The sequence below is a fragment of the Orcinus orca genome, chromosome 7 (assembly GCF_937001465.1).
Source record: "Orcinus orca chromosome 7, mOrcOrc1.1, whole genome shotgun sequence".
Taxonomy (NCBI): domain Eukaryota; kingdom Metazoa; phylum Chordata; class Mammalia; order Artiodactyla; family Delphinidae; genus Orcinus; species Orcinus orca.
Genome location: NC_064565.1, coordinates 101,796,418 through 101,808,835, shown reverse-complemented (window position 1 = coordinate 101,808,835; position 12,418 = coordinate 101,796,418). Strand labels below are relative to the sequence as shown.

General features: G+C 41.2%; 1 protein-coding gene across 1 annotated transcript in view; it reads right to left on the bottom strand.

Moving 5' to 3' along the window:
• Positions 1-12,418, bottom strand: part of LOC101288855 (sterol 26-hydroxylase, mitochondrial) — a 43,383-nt gene that overhangs the window by 6,778 nt on the left and 24,187 nt on the right. The window lies entirely within an intron of this gene.

The window sequence follows — 12,418 nt, the reverse complement described above, 5'->3', positions numbered from 1 at the left end:
AAGATGTAAATATGAAGTAAACTATGTGGTATGAATTTTTTTAATAAAAAATTTTATTAGCTATGTTAAGGAATGCAATTCTCAAATATTTTATCTTAGAATTTCTACAGCATATGACAGTTGAGACCCATAGCATCTATGAAATTGACATTGCAATGATGTTTTTATAGTTGTTGAAAATAAGGGAGAAAATAATGTATTTTGGGTTTTGGTGGGGGTAAAACTTAAAAAGAATCCAGAAATACTAAGATTAAATTTACTGGCTAAGTTATACTTACAAACTGAAAGAAAATGAAGCAAAGTGGTCTCCCAAGTACTTCATCTTTTTTTTTTTTTGCGGTACACGGGCCTCTCACTGTTGTGGCCTCTCCCGTTGCGGAGCACAGGCTCCGGACGCGCAGGCTCAGCGGCCATGGCTCATGGGCCCAGCCGTTCCGCGGCACGTGGGATCCTCTCGGACCGGGGCACGACCCGTGTCCCCTGCATCAGCAGGCGGACTCTCAACCACTGAGCCACCAGGGAAGCCCAAGTACTTAATCTTATTTTTACTGAATAAGTGTTAGAGGATTAGATCTGTTTCAGTATCGAAATTAGTCCAAAAGGCTTCTATAAAAGAAACATTAAAATTATGGAGAAGAGATCTATTAATCAAATTATAGAACTCATAGTCCATAAAAACAACAATTTTACTGGGTCTTACTGTCAGCATTAAATACAGGGTTCTCCCAGGACCAGTGCAACCTGATTGCCCTTCATATATTACCCAATTGCCCAGAATCCACCCTGAACTAGTAGCTGATTCTGCCTGTTCCCAGGAAGACAGTCTTGACAAACCCCCAACGTCCATTTAGCCTTGTTTCCCACTTCTACCTCCCAGTAATACCTGCCAGTGTGGTACAATTTTGAATGGTTAATTGTCTGAAAACGACTGTGATACCTGGAGGAAAATAAGCATATTCAGACATTGCCAGTGGGAGTCTAACATGACACAACCCTACATGGAGGACAATTTGTTAATAGTTATTAATAATTACAAAACATTTATAAGCAAAGTGTGGGTCATCTTCATAATGGAATACTATATCACCTTAAAAGAGGATGAAGCAGCTCCTTGTGTGCTAAAATGGAAAGATAGATTGTAATATGGAAAGATAGCTAGATAGCCAAGATAGACTGTTGAATGGAAAAACGTGGGGAGCTAAATAAGAATACATAGCATTTGCATTTGCTTTCGTAGAGAAACACTGGACAGATACATCAGAAATGAATTAAAGTGGTTACCTATGGGAGAGCGGGGAGGACAGCAGTGAGAGTGAGACTGTGTGACGTTTTATTGGTATATTGTTTTGAGTTTTGAACTATGAGAATGTATTCAAACTTTTTAATCTAAAGGGGGAAAAAAGTGTTTTCTGAAGCAATAAGTCACCTGCCATTGATCAAGTAATTCCAGAAAGCAGGAAAGACTTGCTGAACCTCTGAATTCATGTATGTATATACTCCTTAGATTTGTAAGTGGCCCCTCGCTGCACTCATTTTGTTTATTTTTCTTAAGGGTTCCATTAGAAAAGAATACTTATATGTCTATTTTTCTCTACTAAATTCCTTAGGAGAATTAACCTAAAAGTAAGCTTAAGTTGTGTTTCTAGTTTGGTTTAAGATATTAATATAGGGCTTCCCTGGTGGCGCAGTGGTTGAGAGTCCGCCTGCCGATGCAGGGGGCGCGGGTTCGTGCCCCGGTCCGGGAGGATCCCGCGTGCCGCGGAGCGGCTGGGCCCGTGAGCCATGGCCGCTGGGCCTGCGCGTCTGGAGCCTGTGCTCCGCAGCGGGAGAGGCCACAACAGTGAGAGGCCCGTGTAACGCAAAAAAAAAAAAAAAAAAAAAAAAAAAAAAAAAAAAGATATTAATATAATAATAATAATATTTCTGTGGAGCTTAGCATAAACTAGACACTGTTCCAAGCACTTTGCTTATACTAGTTCATTCAGCCCTCACTACAGCTGCATGAGGTAGGTGTAACATTACCACAGTTTTGCAGATGAGGAAACTGAGGCCCAAAGAGGTTGCCCGAGGTCACTTTGCCAGTAAGTGGCAGAGTCAGAGTTCAAACTCAGACCACCTGGCTGGAGGCCATGCTCACAACTGCTTACTCCACTGATCCCCGAGAAAGCTGACTATGCCTTACTAACTGAAAACAAACTTAGGCTCTTTAAAAATATGTACTGCTTAAGGGACTTCCCTGGCGGTCCAGTGCATTTGCACTCCCAATGCAGGGGGCCCGGGTTTGATCCCTAAGTCAGGGAACTAGATCCCGCATGCATGCTGCAACTAAGAGTTCTCATGCCACAACTAAGAAGTCTGCATGCCGCAACTAAGAAGTCCGCATGCCGCAACGAAGACCCGATGCAGCCAAAATAAATAAATAATAAACAAATAAATATTTTTTTAAAATGTGCTGCTTAAACCCAGCACAACTCTGCTGTAACCCAGGGTTTCTCATGGCACTGCTGACATCTGGGGCTAGATGATTCTTTGCTGTGGCAGACTGTCCTGTGTATTGTAGAATGTTTAGCAGCACCCCTAGACTGTACCCCAGCAGCAACCCCACAGCATGCTGTGACAACCAAAAACGTCTCTAGACATTGCCAAAATGTCCTGGGGGGTGGGGGTAAAATCACCCCAGCTTGAGAACTTCTGTAATAACCCCAACCTCTTAAAATGTCTCTTAATTCTTTAATCTTAGAAGACTCCTTTTAAGAAATAATATCTCACGTTGAAGAAATATTTATCTGAAGTTTGGTTTCTTTTCCTTCTGTTAAGCTCATGTAAAATTACATGCAATGTTTTTATAATGATGCAAACAATGGTTATCTCTGAGTCATGGTTTATAGATAGTTTACTTTCTTCTTTACACTGTGATTTGTTTTTCAAGTTTTCTACCTTGATCTTGGAATCAGGGCAAAAAACCATGTTTTAAAGGACTAGATCAATAACCTTTCCTTGGGCACCAGCTTCTTGCCTGGAACCCAAAGCCTCTGGCACCACTTCCTGGCTGTCAGTTTGGAAGTTTCTGGGACATTTCCCCCCATGCCTAGGCCATGCTTTCTTCCCTCTTCCTTCATACTCCTCAGTTTACTTGGTGGAACTTAACAAGGATCTATTTATGTAAGAACTTATTTTAGAAAGACACCAGAGCACTTGCTGAGAAATGTGTTCTATGTCTGTGAGCCTACCACTAGGCTGTAATCGGAACCAGTTAGAGAGCCCCGAGGTTTTCAGATAGGTGCCAAGTGCCCCTTTGCAGAACAGAGTTCCCTAGGGATCATCTTCCAAGATGAATGGGAGGGCTAGCCTCTGCCAGGTGAGATTCCAAAGACAGACAGTGTTAAATTCATCCAACATGCATTTATTGAGCTCATATGCTATTCCTCCTATACTGATCTCGGGGCTGGGGATACTGCTGTGACCTACTCTTAGACAGTTTATTTACATCCTAGGGCATAAGCCACACAGCTGAGAACTTGATTACATATGCTTATAAACTATTCCCTAATTATTTTGTACATATCTTGTCTCTTCAACTAGATTGAAAATCTTTAAGGGCAGGAACCTTGTCGTACTTCTTTATACTTCCCATACTGCTTAACACACTGCTAAACACATTAGAGACACTCAATAAATATTTAGCAATTGCCAGTGAATCAAGTGGAAGAAAAACAAGTTGCAGATAATACAAAGATTATGAGACAGAGACAGAAAAGAAGCAGGGAAGAGGATACATAGGAAACTGGTAACAGTGGCTCCACTGGGGTAGGCATTAATTTTAAAAGGCTGAAGGAAAATCTCAAAAGGAAATTAAGAGAATAGTTCTAATATACAATTACAATAGCATCTTTGATGGCCTGAATGTTGCATCTCCCCCAAATTCATGTGTTGAAGCCCTAACCTTCAGTGTGGCTGTATTTAGAGAGGAAGCATCTAAGAAAGTAATTAAGGTTAAATAAGAGTGGGGCCCTGGGGAGATTGGTTCAAGATGGTGGAGTAGAAGGATGAGTGTTCACTTCCTCTTGAGAGAACACCAGTATCACAACTAACTGCTGAACAATCATCAACAGGAAGACACTGGAACTCACCAAAAAAGATACCCCACATCCAAAGACAAAGGAGAAGCCACAATGAGATGGTAGGAGGGGTGCAATCACAATAAAATCAAATCCCATAACTGCTGGGTGGGTGACTCACAAACTGGAGAACACTTATACCACAGAAGTCCACCAACTGGAGTGAAGGTTCTGAGCCCCACATCAGGCTTCTCAACCTGGGGGTCCGGCAATGGGAGGAGGAATTCCTAGAGAATCAGACTTTGAAGGCTAGCGGGATTTGATTGCAGGACTTCAACAGGACTGGGGGAAACAGAGACTCCACTCTTGGAGGGCAGACACAAAGTAGTGTGTGCATTGAGACCCATGGGAAGGAGCAGTGACCCCATAGGAAACTGAACCATACCTACCTGCTAGGGTTGGAGGGTCTCCTGCAGAGGTGGGGGGTGGGGGTGGGTGGCTGTGGCTCACCCTGAGGACAAGGACACTGGCAGCAGAAGTTCTGGAAAGGACTCCTTGGAGTGGACCCTCCCGGAGTCCACCATTCGACCCACCAAAGAGCATGTAGGCTCCAGTGCTGGGTCGCCTCAGGCCAAATAACCAACAGGGAAGGAACACAGTCCCACCCATCAGCACACAAGCAGATTAAAGTTTTACTGAGCTCTGCCCACCAGAGCAACACCCAGCTCTACCCACCACCAGCCCCTCCCATCAGGAAACTTGCACAAGCCTCTTAGATAGCCTCATCCACCAGAGGGCAGACAGCAGAAGCAAGAAGAACTACAATCCTGCAGCCTGTGGAACAAAAAGCACATTCACAGAGAGACAGACAAGATGAAAAGGCAGAGGGCTATGTACCAGATGAAGGAACAAAATAAAACCCCAGAAAAACAGCTAAATGAAGTGGAGATAGGCAACCTTCCAGAAAAAGAATTCAGAATAATAATAGTGAAGATGATACAGGACCTCGGAAAAAGAATGGAGGCAAAGATCAAGAAGATGCAAGAAATGTTTAACAAAGACCTACAAGAATTAAAGAACAAACAAACAGAGATGAACAATACAATAACTGAAATGAAAACTACACTAGAAGGAATCAATAGCAGAATAACTGAGGCAAAGAACGGATAAGTGACCTGGAAGACAGAACGGTGGAATTCACTGCTGTGGAACAGAATAAAGAAAAAAGAATGAAAAGAAATAAAGACAGCCTAAGAGACCCCTGGGACAACATTAAATGCAACAACATTTGCATTATAGGGGTCCCAGGAGGAGAAGAGAGAGAGAAAGGACCCAAGAAAATATTTGAAGAGATTATAGTCGAAAACTTCCCTAACATGGGAAAGGAAATAACCACCCAAGACCAGGAAGTGCAGACAGTCCCTGGCAGGATAAACCCAAGGAGAAACATGCCGAGACACATAGTAATCAAATTGACAAAAATTAAAGACAAAGAAAAATTATTGAAAGCAACAAGGGAAAAACTACAAATAACATACAAGGGAACTCCCATAAGGTTAACAGCTGATTTCTCAGCAGAAACTCTACAAGCCAGAAGGGACTGGCATGATATATTTCAAGTGATGAAAGGGAAGAACCTAAAACCAAGATTACTGTACCTGGCAGGGATCTCATTCGATTCAACGAAGAAATCAAAAGCTTTACAGACAAGCAAAAGCTAAGAGAATTCAGCACCACCAAACCAGCTCTACAACAAATGCTAAAGGAACTTCTCTAAGTGGGAAACACAAGAGAAGAAAAGGACCTACAAAAACAAACCCATAACAATTAAGAAAATGGTAATAGGAACATACATATCAATAATTACCTTAAACTTGAATGGATTAAATGCTCCAACCAAAAGACACAGGCTTACTGAATGGTTACAGAAACAATACCCATATATATGCTGTCTACAAGACACCCACTTCAGACCTAGGGACACATACAGACTGAAAGTGAGGGGATGGAAAAAGATATTCCATGCAAATGGAAATCAAAAGAAAGTTGGAGTAGGAACACTCATATCAGATAAAATAGACTTTAAAATAAAGAATGTTACAAGAGACAAGGAAGGACACTACATAATGATCAAGGGATCAATCCAAGAAGATATAACAATTATAAATGTATATGCACCCAACATAGGAGCACCTCAATACATAAGGCAACTGCTAACAGCTATACAAGAGGGAATCAACAGTAACACAATAATAGTGGGGGACTTTAACACCTCACATTCACCAATGGACAGATCATCCATACAGAAAATTAATAAGGAAACACAAGCTTTAAATGACCCAATAGACCAGATAGATTGAATTGATATTTATAGGACATTCCATCCAAAAACAGCAGATTACACTTTCTTCTCAGGTGCAAACAGAATATTCTGCAGGATAGATCACATCTTGGATCACAAATCAAGCCACAGCAAATTTAAGAAAATTGAAATCATATCAAGCATCTTTTCTGACCACAACACTATGACATTAGAAATCAATTACAGGGAAAAAAACCATAAACAACACAAACACATGGAGGCTAAACAATACGTTACTAAATAACCAAGAGATCACTGAAGAAATCAAAGAGGAAATCAAAAAATACCTAGAGACAAATGACAACGAAAACACGATGATCCAAAACCTATGGTATGCAGCAAAAGCAGTTCTAATAAGGAAGTTTATAGCAATACAAGTCTACCTCAAAAACAAGAAAAATCTCAAATAAACAATCTAACCTTACATCTAAGGGAACTAGAGAAAGAAGAACAAACAAAACCCAAAGTTAGTAGAAGGAAAGAAATCATAAATATCAGAGCAGAAATAAATGAAAAAGAAATAAAGGAAACAACAGCAAAGATCAATAAAACTAAAAGATGGTTCTTTGAGAAGATAAACAAAATTGATAAAGCACTAGCCAGACTCATTAAGCAAAAAAGGGAGAAGACTCAAATCAACAGAATTAGAAATGAAAAAGGAGAAGTAACAACTGACAGTGCAGAAACACAAAGAACCATGAGAGATTACTACAAGCAACTCTATGCAAATAAAATGGACAACCTGGAAGAAATGGACAAATTCTTAGAAAAGCATAACCTTCCAAGACTGAACCAGGAAGAAATAGAAAATATGAACAGGTCAATCACAAGTAATGAAATTGAAACTGTGATTAAAAATCTTGCAACAAACAAAAGTCCAGGTCCAGATGCCTTCACAGGTGAATTCTATCAAACATTTAGAGACGAGCTAACACCCATCCTTCTCAAACTTTTCCAAAAAATTGCAGAGGAAGGAACACTCCCAAACACATTTTATGAGGCCACCATCACTCTGATACCAAAACCAGACAAAGATTCTACAAAAAAAGAAAATTACAGTCAATATCACTGATGAATATTGATGCAAAAATCCTCAACAAAATACTAGCAAACAAAATCCAACAACACATTAAAAGGATCATACATCATGAGCAAGTGGGATTTATCCCAGGGATGCAAGGATTCCTCAATATGTGCAAATCAATCAATGTGATACACCATATTAACAAATTGAAGAAGAAAAACCATATGATCAGCTCAATAGATGCAGAAAAAGTTTTTGACAAATTCAACACCCATTTATGATACAAACTCTCCAGAAAGTGGGCATAGAGGGAAACTACCTCAACATAATAAAGGCCATATATGACAAACCCACAGCAAACACCATTCTCAATGGTGAAAAACTGAAAGCATTTCCTCTAAGATCAGGAACAAGACAAGAATGTCCACTCTCGCCACTATTATTCAACATAGTTTTGGAACTCCTAGCCATGGTAATCAGAGAAGAAAAAGAAATAAAAGGAATACAAATTGGAAAAGAAGAAGGAAAACTGTCACTCTTTTCAGATGACATGAAACTATGCATAGAGAATCCTAAAGATGCCACCAGAAAACTACTGGAGCTAATCAATGAATTTGGGAAAGTTGCAGGATACAAAATTAATGCACAGAAATCTCTTTCATTCCTATACACTAATGATGAAAAATCTGAAGGAGAAATTAAGTAAACACTCCCATTTACCACTGCAACAAAAAGAATAAAATATCTAGGAATAAACCTACCTAGGGAGACCAAAGATCTGTATGCAGAAAACTATAAGACACTGTTGAAAGAAATTAAAGATGATACCAACAGATGGAGAGATATAACATGTTCTTGTATTGGAAGAATCAATATTGTGAAAATGACTATACTACCCAAAGCAATCTACAGATTCAATACAATCCCTATCAAATTACCAATAGCATTTTTTACAGAACTAGAACAAAAATCTTAAAATTTATATGGAGACACAAAAGACCCCAAATAGCCAAAGCAGTCTTGAGGGAAAAAAACGGAGCTGGAGGAATCAGACTCCCTGACTTCAGACTATACTACAAAGGTATGGTAATCAAGACAATATGGTACTGGCACAAAAAGAGAAATATAGATCAGTGGAACAGGATAGAAAGTCCAGAGATAAACCCACGTACCTACGGGCAACTAATCTATGACAAAGGAGGCAAGGATATACAATGGAGAAAAGACAGTCTCTTCAATAAGTGGTGCTGGGAAAACTGGACAGCTACATGTAAAAGAATGAAATTAGAACACTCCCTAACACCATACACAAAAATAAACTCAAAATAGATTAGAGAGCTTCCCTGGTGGTGCAGTGGTTAAGAATCCACCTGCCAATGCAGGGGACATGGGTTCGAGCCCTGGTCCAGGAAGATCCCACATGCCGCGGAGCAACTAAGCCCATGCGCCACAATTACTGAGCCTGAGCTCTAGAGCCCGGAAGCCACAACTACTGAGCCCATGTGCCACAACTACTGAAGCCCGCGTGCCTAGAGCTCGTGCTCCACAACAAGAGAAGCCATGACAATGAGAAACCCGTGCACCACAACGAAGAGTAGCCCCCGCTCACCACAACTAAAGAAAGCTCGTGCACAGCAACGAAGACCGAACACAGCCAAAAATAAATAAATAAATAAATTTATTAAAAAGAAAAAAATGGATTAGAGACCTAAATTTAAGACTGAACACTATAAAACTCTTAGAGGAAAACATAGGAAGAACACTCTTTGACGTAAATCACAGCAAGATCTTTTTTGATCCACCTCCTAGAGTAATGGAAATAAAAACAAAAATAATCAAATGGGACCTAATGAAACTTTAAAGCTTTTGCAAAGCAAAGGAAACTACAAACAAGACGAAAAGACAACCCTCAGAATGGGAGAAAATATTTGCAAATGAATCAACGGACAAAGGATTAATCTCCAAAATATATAAACAGCTCATGCAGCTCAATATTAAAAAAACAAAGAACCCAATCAAAAATGGGAAGAAGAACTCAATAGATATTTCTCCAAAGAAGATATACAGATGGCCAAGAAGCACATGAAAAGCTGCTCAACATCACTAATTGTTAGAGAAATGCAAATCAAAACTACAATGAGGTATCACCTCACACCAGTTAGAATGGCATCATCAGAAACTCTACAAACAACAAATGCTAGAGAGGGTGTGGAGAAAAGGGAAGCATCTTACACTGTTGGTCGGAATGTAAATTGATACAGCCACTATGGAGAACAGTATGGAGGTTCCTTAAAAAACTAAAAATAGAATTACCATATGACCCAGCAATCCCACTACTGGTCATATATCCAGAGAAAACCATAATTCAAAAAGACACACTGCAGCACTATTTACAATAGCCAGGCCATGGAAGCAACCTAAATGCCCATCCACAGATGAATGGATAAAGAAGATGTGGTACATATATACAATGGAATATTACTCAGCCATAAAAAGGAACGCATTTGGGTTATTTGTAGAGACGTGGATTGATCTAGAGACTGTCATACAGAGTGAAGTAAGACAGAAAGAGAAAAACAAATGTCGTATATTAACGCATATATGTGGAACCTAGAAAAGTGGTACAGATGAACCAGTTTGCAGGGCAGAAATAGTGAAACAGATGTAGAGAACAAATGTATGGACACCAATGGTGGAAAGTGGGGTGGGGGGCGGTGGTGTGATGAATTGGGAGATTGGAATTGACATATATACACTAATATGTATAAAATGGATAACTAATAAGAACCTGCTGTATAAAAAAATAAATAAAATAAAATTCAAAAAAAAAAAAGAGTGGGGCCCTGATCCAATAGGATTAGTATCTTCATAAGAAGAGATATTAGAGAGTTCTCTGTGTGTGTGTGCACACACATGCATACACACACAAGGAAAGACCATTTAAGGTGGCTGTCTGCAAGCCAGGAAAATTGTTACCAAACCCAAGTTTGTGTGCCCAATGCACAGTGAGGCCAAACAATACCAAAACATTGGAGTTTGGAGCAGAGGAATGTTTATTGCAGGGCACGCAAGGAGACGGGTGGCTCATGCCCTAAAAATCCCAAACTCCCTGAAAGCTTTCAGTGAAGCCCTTTTATAGGAAAGGTGAGGAAGGGCATAGTTAGTTGTTGCAGACTTCTTGGTGTCAGATCCTCTGTTCTTGAGGTCAAGTCACAATGTTCCTGTAAACCTCCACTGAAACAAATATTATTCTCTGTTCTGACAAGAAAGTGCAAGGTCCCAAGGCTCAACTTTCACCCTCCGAGGTCCAGGCCCTGGCTAAGGGGAGGGAGGCCCTGGCTAAGGGGAGGGGGCCCCTGCGCAGGCCAGTTACCCTACCTGGGAATGTTTGTCCAGAACCCAGTCTGGGTCCTCCCGCTAGTGCCCAGGCCCAAATAAAGAGGCAGATCTCAACTGGTGGCACCCTCAGAGCCAGGTCCCCAGACTCTGCCCAGCCATCATCACTGAGGGAGCCAGGTGCCCAGGACCCAGCCGGCCCTCAGGCTTTTCATTTAAACTGGAGAGATTCATTTGTATAGGATCAATAAGAATACATGTTGCAACAAATACCAATTAGGTTAGTTCCCAGCTCACAACAGTTGCCCTTCTTTGAGAATAGCCCCAACCACAGAGGTGGACTGGAAATAATGATGTGCCGTGTCATTGCAACTTAACCCTGACATCTGGCCACCTCCTAGGGGTAGACAACTGATCTAAGCTCTACCAGTTTTTGAAACTTGAACGGAAAAACTGAAGCTGGTTGAAGCTGTTACCTTAATGGCAGTGTCCATATACTCCAGTTGCGAGGCCTCCACGGACTGCGACCCATGGAGACTGCCACTGCCATTAGGTCGCAGAGGTGGGGATGGCGGAGAGGTTCACTGCTGCTTCAAGGCCTGGGCCCAGTCAGTGGGTGGCTGTTGGCTCTGGGGCTCTGCAGGACATAGGCCTCAGCCTGTCTCCAGGTCCCTCAGCTCACCCACCAGCCCTGAGGCTGGAGGGCCTGGAGGGCCCTGGGGAGAAGGCCACAATCTTCCTCTCACTGCAATCATTGCTACGAGGACCACTGCAAGGCTTCCTGTTGGTGGAGCTGGACTTCTAACCCCCATGCTAAGGGTCTTACACTAATGAGTGTGTGCTCACTCTACCCCTATTACAAAAGGGCTCTCACCAGAAACCAACCATGCTGACACCCTTATCTTGAACTTCCAGCTTCCAGAACCGCAAGAAAGTAAATTTTTACTGTTTAAGACACCCAGTTTATGGTATTTTGTTATGGCAGCCAGAGTAGACTAATACATAGCATCCAAAAGAATAAAATACTGGGCTTCCCTGGTGGCGCAGTGGTTGAGAGTCCGCCTGCCGATGCAGGGGACACAGGTTCGTGCCCCGGTCCGGGAAGATCCCACATGCCGCGGAGCGGCTAGGCCCGTGTGCTACAACTACCGAGCCTGTGCTCTAGAGCCTGCGAGCCACAACTACTGAGCTCACATACCACAACTACTGAAGCCCATGTGCCTAGAGCCCGTGCTCTGCAACAAGAGAAGCCACTGCAATGAGAAGCCCATGCACCGCAACAAAGAGTAGCCCCCACTTGCGGCAACTAGAGAAAGCCTGCACGCAGCAACAAAGACCCAACGCAGCTAAAAATAAATAAATAAAATATATAAATTTATTTTAAAAATTTTTTAAAATACATAGGGGTAAATCTTCATGACCTTGGATTTGGCAATGGGATTCTTAGATTTGAACAGTAATGTGTGAGCAATAAAAGAAAAAAAGAAAAATTGGACTTCATAAAAATTTAAAACTTTTGCACATCAAAGGACATTATTAAGAATGTGAATAAAGACCTAAATAGACATTTCTCCAAAGAAGATATACAGATTGCCAACAAACACATGAAAGAATGCTCAACATCATTAATCATTAGAG